The sequence below is a fragment of the Aplysia californica genome, unplaced genomic scaffold (assembly GCF_000002075.1).
Source record: "Aplysia californica isolate F4 #8 unplaced genomic scaffold, AplCal3.0 scaffold00036, whole genome shotgun sequence".
Lineage (NCBI taxonomy): Eukaryota > Metazoa > Mollusca > Gastropoda > Aplysiida > Aplysiidae > Aplysia > Aplysia californica.
The window spans coordinates 1,875,698-1,886,090 of record NW_004797306.1 but is presented as its reverse complement, the minus strand read 5'-3'; the positions used below and the strand labels follow the sequence as shown (position 1 = coordinate 1,886,090).

The 10,393-nt window shown below is 38.6% G+C and overlaps 1 long non-coding RNA gene across 1 annotated transcript; it reads right to left on the bottom strand.

Moving 5' to 3' along the window:
- Positions 1-4,402: 4,402 nt before the first annotated feature.
- LOC118479195 lies at positions 4,403-7,037 on the bottom strand. The gene is made up of 2 exons (XR_004859540.1): positions 6,037-7,037; positions 4,403-4,569 (listed from the first exon to the last, which is right to left on the bottom strand). It is a non-coding gene; the product is annotated as an uncharacterized LOC118479195 (long non-coding RNA).
- Positions 7,038-10,393: the final 3,356 nt, after the last annotated feature.

Genomic DNA, 10,393 nt, shown 5'->3' with positions numbered 1-10,393 from the left:
TGTGTGTGTGTGTGTGTGTGTGTGTGTGTATGTATATTATGCTAAATGAGGAAAATCTTCACTAACACGGTTCCAAAAGACTGTAAGATCAAGTAAAATACCACGTGATGCCTTCACAGCTTTTGGACCAAGAGATTCTTTATATCTTATGGCTTCTGTAGCTGGCACTTCTTTCAGGCCAGGCAAATCAAGAGAATCAACGTTGTCAAAAAAGAAAAAAGATTAGCTTGATCCCTGGCTGACCCTGCAAGGACATGTACTTCTCAAGCTTCTGGTTAACTGCACAAGATGCTTGACAAAATGTGTCTTGAAGGCCCATCCTAAAATTCTGATCCAGTCCCTCGGTGAAATGCTTTGACGCCTCTAGAAAAGATAAGATTCAATAAATTATATTGCAAGGGGTACAAAATAGCTTACCCTCACTCACGTGCGTCCTCCTAGGGAACTCAGCCTACCGTTGGTGTGCTGTCACATGTCGACCAGATTTGCTCTTCAGAAATGTTTCCATTGTTATTGCAGTCACCCTTCAGCGAATACGCCAGAAAGAAAATTACGAAAGACAATACGCTACGGTTGCTACGGTTAACAATGCAACAGTGTACCAGTACCAACATAATATTAAATAGGATAAGAATAGAGATCTAGACTGCAAAATAAGTCTTCCAAGGACTGATGTAAAATTTGAGTGTGAGAACGGCTCAAAAGAAGAAAAATGTTTATGAAAACTACGTTTTTAGTAAATTTTGCGGTAATTTGCAGAAGCTTCGAAATTTGTGGCCCCGAAAAATCGCGATGACAGAATTCGTTTTAAGGCCACAGACGGGGTTTTTGGGGTCCAGTGTGGGTCCAAACAAAGTTTCTTTGGGGTTTGAGAATCTTCTCCTGAAAACTGTATGCTAAATCGAATGGAAGTACTCCCAAAGCTCTATTGCAAACGGACAGCTCCGTAAAGTTTGTAACATTGTGAACCAATACAATGCTATAAAGCAATTTTGAGATGTTTTTGCTCCTTTCCTAAAAATGATCATTTCTTGGCTTTAAAAGCTAAAAAGTAAAATACCATTCAACAAAAAGAAATTAGATATGGAGGGTAAGTGCACCATGTAATTTAAAATAAAATTACACTGACTTTTGTGTAGTTTTTGAAAAAAGAGTGTATTTTAAATTATTTTTTATTTGGCTATTTTGACTATTTTTTGTCATTCGCTAATACGCAAGTCTTCTAAAGTAATGAAATTAGTAATGTTTTCAATTTCAAGAAAGGCTAGTGTCATTGTTTAAATATTTGTAAGCAGATTACAAATATGTAATTCGTTCATAGATAGCATGGATGCTTTTTGAGTTTTTATCTTTTGAAAAAGACCATTCAGATAGCCTGGTTTCACTCTAATTTGCAATTTCTGTGATCTTGTAACTGTTACTAATTCCAAAAACTGAATGTTTTAAATCCTTAGAAGGAATACTTTGAGAAAATGAGTAAAAACAAGTGAATATAACTTAATTGTAGAATATGGTGCTGAGAAGTAAAGTGTGGCCTTAACATTTCAAGGACAAATCCGAAGTGATTTGGAAGAAAATGTGGCCGATTTAGTGGAGTTGTTCTTATTTTACTAATTTATCAGAATTTTAGAATCATTTCTCTGTCTGATTGGACATTGTCATGATATCCCTCTCAGTCCCGGTTGGACGTGATAGACAGGGTCAAACCATGAATAACAGCTTGTGAATGAAGGTAAACAGAAGGATAACAAAAGTTAAAAGTGGGCGAGTGTGTGTGTGTGGGGGGGGGGGGGTCAAAGTATGAAAGTAAATTTTAAAAACCACTGTCACATCAACTTGTGTTTGTTATGCAGATAGCTTTGTTAAAGATGTGGATCAAAGCAGAATAAACTTTGTCATATTGACGTTAGTGGCAAACATTGTTAGAGAGTGGGGCAGTGCTGATAGTCAGTCCACTAATTTCTAGCCGCCATAATTTAAGCGAGGAAAATTAAACCCTAAGCTCCATGGAGATGTTCTCTTCTAGTGCACTTTGAAGATAGTATTTTCTTATTAAAGAGGAATGGAGTTTATCTAACTTTCAAAACCCTAAAGGCCAATTAAACTTGAATTAAAAGTGCTTGTTATTTGATAAAGAGCTTTTTAAAAATTGATAGCATATAATACATAATTTTATTGTCGACTACCTCGACTCTTCTTTTGGAATGAATCCAAGGTTGAGGTAAGGTGGTCCTTGACAAGCAAGTCCATAACAAACATAACAAACCTTCTAAAGAGTGTGGATTGTTTGAGTTTTCGTAAATTATAACATTAAAACAGAATATTTGATACGTCTTAACCGAGTGGATTGCACAGGTAGGTGGCTTTCTCGAACAATCGTATGAAGACAGTAAAATCTGACGGGATGCAATAAACATAAAACATAAGTGAAATGGCGTGCAGAACAAAGTTTTGCGAAATGTTTTCAATTACAGAAGTGTTAACCCATTAACCAGAACGAAACATCAACCCCTTTTTTTTCCCACCACCGCGGTTCCTCACCAACCTGACCCCTCCGGAAAAAACAACCTACATTACGTTTACGTTATCCTTCAGTTATACCCATTTGGGTGTCGAGGGAAGAAAGAGACGTGTTTCTGCTACATGTACCTGCTGGAAGACTTGCGTTTAGGGGATGTCGTATGACGTCAGTGTCACCCTGACTTCGTCTGTCCAGGCCTGTCTAGGTGGCCCTCTTGCTGGTTTCCCAGTATATTTTTGAGGCAGCAGGGTGGAATCAGGCTCTCGTCAATTTTTGGGCATGTACAGTTGTCGGTATCATCTTAAAGCTTGTTTATTTGTCTTTATTTAGATGGAAAATTGAATGCTAGTCGAGATATTTGCGAATGATGGAGGTGGGGGGTCACCTGTTTTCAGAGGTAAAATTAGTGAGAAAATGGCTGCCAAAGATTAGTTATTTTCTTTGCTTAAGAGTCCGTGGTAACTGAAATTTTACATTAATTTGTTGTGCCTTTAATCAACGTTTTTATGAAAAATCCACACAGAAATAAGTTCTTTAATGGACATGAAAGTTGTTGAGTCAATAAACAAAAATTTGATAAAAATTCACAAGCCTGCAGAAAAATGCAAGTTTCTTCACTTTGATTATTTTGACGAGAGCCTGATTCCACCACGCTGCCTCACATTTTGCCTCACGTTGTGCTGTGTGGTTTGTTGGTGGTCGTATAAAATGGCCGAACCACTTGATTCATTGATGTTGGATGTTGTGCATGACGTCATTTGGGCTCACCATTTTTCAGGTTGCTGTTGAGTTTTATTTAAAGATTTGTTTCTCCTGATCTTGTACCGTGTTTGGCTAGAACGACACATTTCACAAATTGTTTTTCTTTTCTCTAATGTCTTGTTCAAGGTTTGTGTTTGGCTTTGATAGGTAAATGTTTGAATAGAGATAGTATTGATTATTTCGACTTTTGTTTTTATTGCTGTTTAATAAGAAAAAAAACTCAAACAACAAGCACAAAAATAAATGTATAATGAGACTTGAATATATTTCAGGCAAGTGAGGTACATGTATATTCAAGACAATGCTCTACGTTTCGCCCAATTTCAGGCTTTTGTCTTCATGGGGATAAGAGGATCTTTCGGAAGTGAAGCAATCTAGTAAGATACATTTTTTTCATATTTTAAGACCCTCCTTTCTATCTTTCTACAAATCCATCCAACCTATTTGAATACATTTCAAATGTACCTGAATTCTTGGTTTTGTTTAAGCTTGTTATTGTTAACGTGTATGTTGAGAGGTCTTGTATTTCTACCTACTTTTATTATTTATTTGTTTTGCTTGTGTTGATCTCTATAATATGCCAACATTTGTATCATTCTTCATTTAATTAAATGTTGTGGTGTTGAATGCTTTGTTCATCTTTGTGTGCCAGGCTTTGATCATCAGCTAAACGTAACTCAGTCAATTCCTCTAGTTCTATGTTATCCTCTTTTTGGTGATTGTTTTATTGATGGAGAATACAAGTGGTGAAAGGACGAAACCTTGTCTCACTCCAGATGTTGTTTGGAAAATTCTGTGAGTTTCTCGGACGTTGTTTTACTGCGCCCAGGTTGTTCTTGTAGGGCGTGGTTGGGCAGGGCCTCATGGATAATCTTAGACTGCACTGACGTGTTTACAAACTCTAACACCAGTCTCAAAATTCGAACCCCGAATTCTTACCAATCGTACCACTGTCCCGTAACCCCTAACATAAGCAAAACACGTTGTCCTTTTCATTATTTCTAAACCTGGGCACTAAACAAACAGAAACGAACCATAATCCTTCGCCAGTGTGCTATTCTATTCAAACCATGGCGTAACTCATCGCACAGTGTGCCTTATGCAAAAATGAACACGATGTTTTGCTTTGTTAGCGTTGTTTTATTGTTGTAATTTTAGTTTTGTTGTCGTTGTTGATATTGGAAGTGATGGTGGATCCAGCAGTACGTTAAAGTTTGGCAGCTTGCTCATCTCAGGTGACTGCTGCCTCGTCTTTTGTCCAACAACCCGACACTGGTGACATATTCCTGTCCAGGAAAAGTTGTTGGTCAGTATCAGAAGACATTGATGAAATCAGAGTGTGAAATTGGACACCGAGACATGAGTATTGGTAATAAACACAACATATTATTAACACTTGGGGATTCTTTCCTGACCAGGACAGAGTGAAGGTCATTATCCGAAAACGTTGATGAAATTAAAGGGATAAAATGTGAGGCAGCGTGGTGGAATCAGGCTCTCGTCAAAATAATCAAAGTGAAGAAACTTGCATTTTTCTGTAGGCTTGGGAATTTTTATCAAATTTTTGTTTATTGGCTCAACAACTTTCATGCCCATTAAAGAACTCATTTCTATGTGGATTTTTCTTAAAAACGTTGATTAAAGGCACAACAAATGTAAAATTTCAGTTACCACGGACTCTTAAGCTAAGAAAATAACTTATCTTATCGACTAGCATTCAAGATAAATTGATATTTTTTCCATCTAAATAAAGACAAATGAACAAGCTTTAAGATGATACTGATAACTCTGCATGCCCAAAAATTGACGAGAGCCTGATTCCACCCTGCTGCCTCACAAATAATAACCGAAGGATGAGTGCTGATAGAAAAAGGAAATCCTGACACGGTCATCACTATACAACGAGTACTCTTGTCTATTTGGTTTGTGCAATGGCTATCACTTTAGACTGAATTGTTGGTGAGCCTGGTTCGAATGTTCAACACGCTAATTTTGAAGTGTCTTGACGGGGGCTCTCGTGGTCTAGAGGTTATGGTTTTCGCCTTTTTTTCAATTGATTAAGGGTTCGAAACCTGACAGCTATGAAATATTTTCTTCTCTACAATGTTCCTCTTTCGTCTCGTTTCCTGTTGTTTAACACTGTTCTGTCGTCAGCTTTCGTCTCCACGTTGTGCCACCTCCCCCCTCCCCTTTGCCCCCTCCTCTTGGCTCTTGATTCTTCACCAGCTTTTCTACTTTGCTCCGTCTTACTGCTGACTTTCAGTCACACCCCTGATCTTTTGGTTGAAAGGATCTAATACCTAGCCTTATCAGATAAGGGCGGAAATTCTCGGTGGTCCCCTGTGCAAGCTGGCCGTTCAACAGGACCCAACTCAATACACGTTAAACTTTGACCACTCAAAACTTCTATACACAAAATCTGTGTCTATTTCAAGGAAATGCCTGCAGCTTTGCTGTAACTCCTGTGGCTTTTTGTCCCACAAAGTAATATAAATACATGTTATTCGCACTCGATATTTGATCTTTTTTGTTATAATTGGGGATTACTTTTCATTTTGATCAATTGTTTGAATTTTTCTTTTCTTTATCTCTAAAAATTTTAGTCTTTTCTATAGTATTATCGTTAATATAGAACTATATTATTATTACCTAGAACTTATTCTTGACCGCTGTGTATGTCAGTGTCAGGATTATAATTTTGTTTCCTCTAACATTTTCCGCTTTTTGCTAAAGCACATTAAATCATTTCTCACCTTTTCATTCATTGAAAGGAAGCTTCACCATTTCCCTTTAGTTGAACGGTTTATCATCATCGAAAAGAAACCCGTTTTTGGGCCTGTAGAGAGTGTCTTCTCCTTGAAGAACACGTTCCCCCCAGGGCGAAAAAGAGCGTTGTGGCGTGGTCTTTGCCACAATGTCCGTCTCGTCAGAGTCTAACATGAATCTCGGATCCTTTAGTTGACATCCCGTTGTCCTTCCGACGTGTCCATGAAGGACGAAGAAAAGAACCAGCAGAAGGGACGGGAGAAACGAGAGCCTCATGGTGTTGTCAGATTGTCTCGGGGCTAGGAGAAGAAAATACTGAAATAAAAACAACAGCTCTAATCAATTCACAGACTTTGCCAAACCACTGTGCAGGTAAAATCAGGCAATGAGCTACGGTACTTCACGAGTGACAATGGACGAGAAGGACAAGCACGGCCAATCGCTCATCTAGATGAGTTCAACACAAGCTTTCGTGTGTGTCCTTGGTTGACGTAATACAGGAGAGCGATTTACTGTGTTCTACTTCTCCGTCTGTTGGCGATCGAATGGTAATTATTTAACATGGCCACACTCTTACAATGTTCAACAATGAGACTTGGCTCACGTTAATAAAGGCCAGATACGTCACACAACCGGTATTTATCTTTGTCAAGATAACAACAAATAACAACTGATAACAAATTACAACTGATAACTGCAAATAACAACTGATTACACAAAAATCTTTGATTCCAGCCTCAAAAATCAATATTCATGTGGTCAACCATGAGGCCCCTACTTTATGTGCACAACTCCGAGTAACTATGTAGGTCAACTACTAGAAGTTGAATATTCTTTAGCGATGACCGGAGTGGCGTCCCTTTTTTGGTTTACATTCAAATCGAAACTAAAATCGAAGTTAACAATTTAACGGGAAAAACCCCCAACTAAATTAGGACGTTTGTGTTGATATTTGTTGTTATTTTGTTGTTGTCTGTTGTCATTTGTTGTTATCAGTTGTTATTTGTTGCTATCTCACACAACTTCGTGATCTCATTATCAAAGAACAGTATAAGTTCTCAACGAGTCCTCAGTTGGACTTTCGACTTGGGTAAATGGCACCGTGTGCACACCCTTTTCTTAGACTTGAGCTGATACCTGCGTGATGACTAGATGTACCAAGGCGATTTACATTGACTCTAAGTCTTCAGTCTATCCTTTATACACACAACCACAACAGCTGTTGACACGATGCTAATTTGTTCTCTTATTTAAAACAATCATTGATAACATTAAAATGTCGGCACTTCCTTAACGTACGCCGTCGCCTTTAATATATTTAAATTAGTGGCTCTTAATTCTAATTACCTTTGCCAAAAAGGAAGGTGCTTCCTTAATTTTTCAGGAGAAAATATTACAATTTAACGTTCCTAAGATTATAAATATTGTAGAGATAGACACGAAATGAATTAAAGAAGATCGAGAAAGATTGGATAACGCCATTTTTATTTTCAAAATCGGTGATCAATTCTCTCTGTATAACTGTCCTCCAGTCTTTCTCTATCTATCTATCTATCTCTTTCTTTCTCCATCTCCCTCCCCCCTCTCTCTCTCTCTTTCTCTTTCTCTCTCTCTCTCTCTCTCTCTCTCCCTCTCTCTCTCTCTCTCTCTCTCTCTCTCTCTCTCTTTCTCTCTTTATCTCTCTTTCTCTCTCTCTCTATCTCTCTACCTCTCTTTGACGCACACCCGCACAAACACACATTAACACACACTCACACACACACACACACACACTCACACACACACACACACACACACACACACACACACACACACACACACACACACACACACACACACACACATATGCACATACAAACACTCCCACACACAGACTCAAACTTACACACATACTTACACACACTTACACTCACACACACACACACACACACACACACACACGAGCACACGCACGCACGCACGGGCACACACATTGACACAAAAACACGCTCACACATGCAAACCATCACATGCACACAGAAACAGTTGCACTAGAGTTAGTACAAATGTCGATTTGCCTTTCTTGCTTTTCTTTTGAGAACATCCGAAATTTCGAGTATAATCCAAGCTTTCCCTGGAAATGGAACTTCGCCCTTTCTTTCCCTAAAATGATACTCCGCCCTTCTCTCACACTATTGTTCCCTGAACGAATGGCATCATCATCATCATCATCATCATCATCATCATCATTGCCTTTCTCACCCTGCACCAGGGTACAGGCCACGGACAAACACTTTCCACCTTTCTTTATCCTGGGCTAGCCTCTTGATGTTATTCCATGTCTTCCCACTCACTCACTCGTGTGTCTTCCACTCTATTCTCTAAACTCTCACTCACTCTTGTGTTCTAGATTCTCTAAATCCTCACTCACTCTTGTGTCCTAGATTCTCTAAATCCTCTCTCACTTTTGTGTTCTAGATTCTCTAAATCCTCACTACCTCGTGTGTCCTATTTTCTCCAAATCCTCACTACCTCGTGTGCCCTAGATTCTCTAAATCCTCACTACCTCGAGTGTCCTATTTTCTCTAAATCCTCACTCACTCTTGTGTTCTAGATTCTCTAAATCCTCACTACCTAGAGTGTCCTAGATTCTCTAAATCCTCACTACGTCGAGTGTCCTAGATTCTCTAAATCCTCACTCACTCTTGTCTTCTAGATTCTCTAAATCCTCACTACCTCGAGTGTCCTAGATTCTCTAAATCCTCACTACCTCGAGTGTCCTAGATTCTCTAAATCCTCACTCACTCTTGTGCTCTTGATTCTCTAAATCCCCACTACATCGTGTGTCCTCCACTCTCTAGAGCGTAGTTGTTGGGATCGTCGCCCAGTACGTAGAGGGCATGGGTTTTATTTTCACGTATAGGCCGTTCATTTAAATTAGACATTTTGAAAGAAAAATCCAATCTTTTCCTTGTTTTGCACGAATGTTTCAATTCTTATTAAAATCATCGACTAATTTTTACTTTATATGTTTAACCAACACTTTTCTCTTGGTCTTTGTTTAAATTTTAGAACTTAAAACGTTGGCTGATTAATATTTATATATTTTATCTCTCAACCATACCATGAACCAGGTTTGAACCAAGGGTAAGTGAAATAAAAATATCTTATGGTGAGAAACTGTCATTATTGTTATAATATCGTGGGTTTGAGAATGGTACAAGTGTATTACTGTGACTTCATAGTTAAAAATGAAACATTTGGGGGAGGGAGGGGTAAGGATGGTTATGAGGTTATCAGGACGTGAGACTCTATAGAAAAAGAAGTCACTGCCGCATCAATTTTTTATTTTGAAGAGAGTTTTGCCAACGGTTTGGATCAGACCAAAGTTATATACGGTTCTGTTTATTTTGGTGACCGATTACAAAGTGAGATTTTGTTGTTAGTAGACTAGTTTTTAGCCCCCTTAAGACCCACCATGGCATAGGAAAACTTCGTCTCTTCGCACGACTGCTAAGTATAACGTCATTTGTCCGTTAGAAGACAGAGACGAGCGGGCGAAAATTGCCTCAATGGCATAATCACAACCGTGCAACAAGTAGGACATTCCCTTGTGTGCTCGAGGCCTAAGTAAGACAGAAACAGAAACTGTCCCATTGAGAGGTATCCTTCTAGTGGATTTGAAAGAAAAAAATTAGCTTCTAAAACAGGAATGGGGTTGAACTTAGTTTCAAAATCTCAAAGCCGGGCTCAATAGGAATCAAATGTTTTTCTTATATATAAAAAAATAGATATGAAAACAAAACTGTTTTATTTTATGTTTATAAATGGCAAGTGCACAGTAAATCGTGTTATTGGTAATGATGAGAGTTTCCCCACAAGACTAACCCAACAAAGGGGGCTCTCGTGGTCCAATGACGGTGTTCGCTTCTCATTCAATACGTCTTGGATTCGAATCCGGACAACGACGGAAAATTTTCTCTTCTAAAATTGTCTACTTTCATCTCATGTCCTCCTCTCAAACCTTGTTCTGTCTTTGCTTTTTTTGTCACCACTGTCTGCCCCCTCCCCTTTGTCATCTCCTCTGGGCTTCAGACTCTTTCTGCAGCCTTTCTACTGCTCTCTTCAGATTCTGCTCCTTCTAACTGTGTCTATGTGTCTATCAGCCATAATCCTGATTTTATGGTGGGTACTCACGTTAAATCTCCCTTGGTGGTCCAAAATCGATCAGAGTAGCCATAGGCAACAAAAAAAGGACAATGAAAAAGTTTAAGAAACTTGAGATTTCGAAGCAATGAGTCATTCAGAATGCTATATGAACAGCAATTTTTAAATTTTGAACTGTGAAGTAGGGTGTGTGTTTGT